Below are 1,412 nucleotides of genomic sequence, written 5' to 3' on the forward strand. Positions count from 1 at the left end.
CCTTTGCTTCAGTGACTGATTAGGGACTAAAGGATGCTGTCACCCACGATTCCCAGCGCCCCCAAAGATGGAGAGGACCCGTAGCTAAACTCTATATTCAATTTTGGAGGTGACAGTATTGATTATTAGACATTTAGGGATGAAAATATACCCACTTCTTTTTGGCTAGACTGGCTTTACGGCCGCCGTGGCGTCGTATCCTGCTGTGGCGCACGTCTCCCTTCAGACTGTCCTCGGCTGGCTGGTGCTTAGTCTGAAAACCACAGTAAATTCCTTGAGGTGCACACACTTTAGCACCATTTGTGTCATATGTGAGGCCACGGGGTGGAAACAAATTAGGGGTCGTGTGCAATAACATGCATTGAACGCTTCACACACTGGTGAGAAAATTAGCAATGGAGTGATGGACATCTTCTTTTGTCTTATCAGTTATGCGTATAGATCTGCAAAAGCAAAAGTCTGGACTTGCCATTAGACTGATGTGTTGTTGAATATAGCCAGAGAGCGGGTTTTATAATTACTCTAAATTTGAGAGCTGAGATGAAGCAAAATCCTGTAGAAATCGTGTGTACATACGTGTATATACAACATAACACAAAATACCCGTACGAGCTTGTTATAGACATCAAAGAATTTGGTCGACAAAACGCGGTTGGAAGTTTTAGTAGAAGTAAAGTGCAAAGAAATAATCCTAATGCAAGACAATATATCAGCCCAACAATAATTATAGTTTACTCTAAATGTTCCGTTTCTGTTTGAACTGAGACTCCTCTGTTCTTCTGTCACTTTGGGGTTGTGCTTATTTTGGTGCTGTATTGGACTCAAAGTGCCTTTTTATTATTTTGACCATCTTATTTAGATACTTATATATAAAAAAGTAATATGCCACAAACAAACGTCACAGAAATGTCAGGCACTTTAGCTCGGTTCTCTCAGATTAGATCTCTCAGTTTAATGGGGATCTCGAAAACTATTTGCCATGTATTAACTATATCCCTTTTTATTTTAATATTGGATTATGTTAATAGACAGTTCATTTACAGAAAAGGGCTCGCATCAGGAGAAGTGTACGCCTGATCAAATAGTTTGGTGACCTAATAAAAATTTCCAGTGTTGACCAAATAATTATACCTCGTCAATCATCTCTGTTGCTCCACTTTCGCCACAGGTCACTCAACACATAAGTACATTTTTTTTCGAGTTTCTGGTGGTTAAGCACATGCAGTGACTCTGCTATCGGTTTGGATTTTGTGAACTGGCTGCACTGTCCTGTCCGAGCAGCAGTGTGACAACGTCTCTGATAGGACGAAAGTTTTCAGCCTCAGCCAATCCCCGCGCCCCGCTCCGTACCGGGTGTACCCTCTCCACCAATCATAACCGGGAGCGCTGACGGGGAGAGAGAGGAGCTCCTC

This window comes from Scatophagus argus, chromosome 5 (assembly GCF_020382885.2).
Source record: "Scatophagus argus isolate fScaArg1 chromosome 5, fScaArg1.pri, whole genome shotgun sequence".
NCBI classification, from domain to species: domain Eukaryota; kingdom Metazoa; phylum Chordata; class Actinopteri; family Scatophagidae; genus Scatophagus; species Scatophagus argus.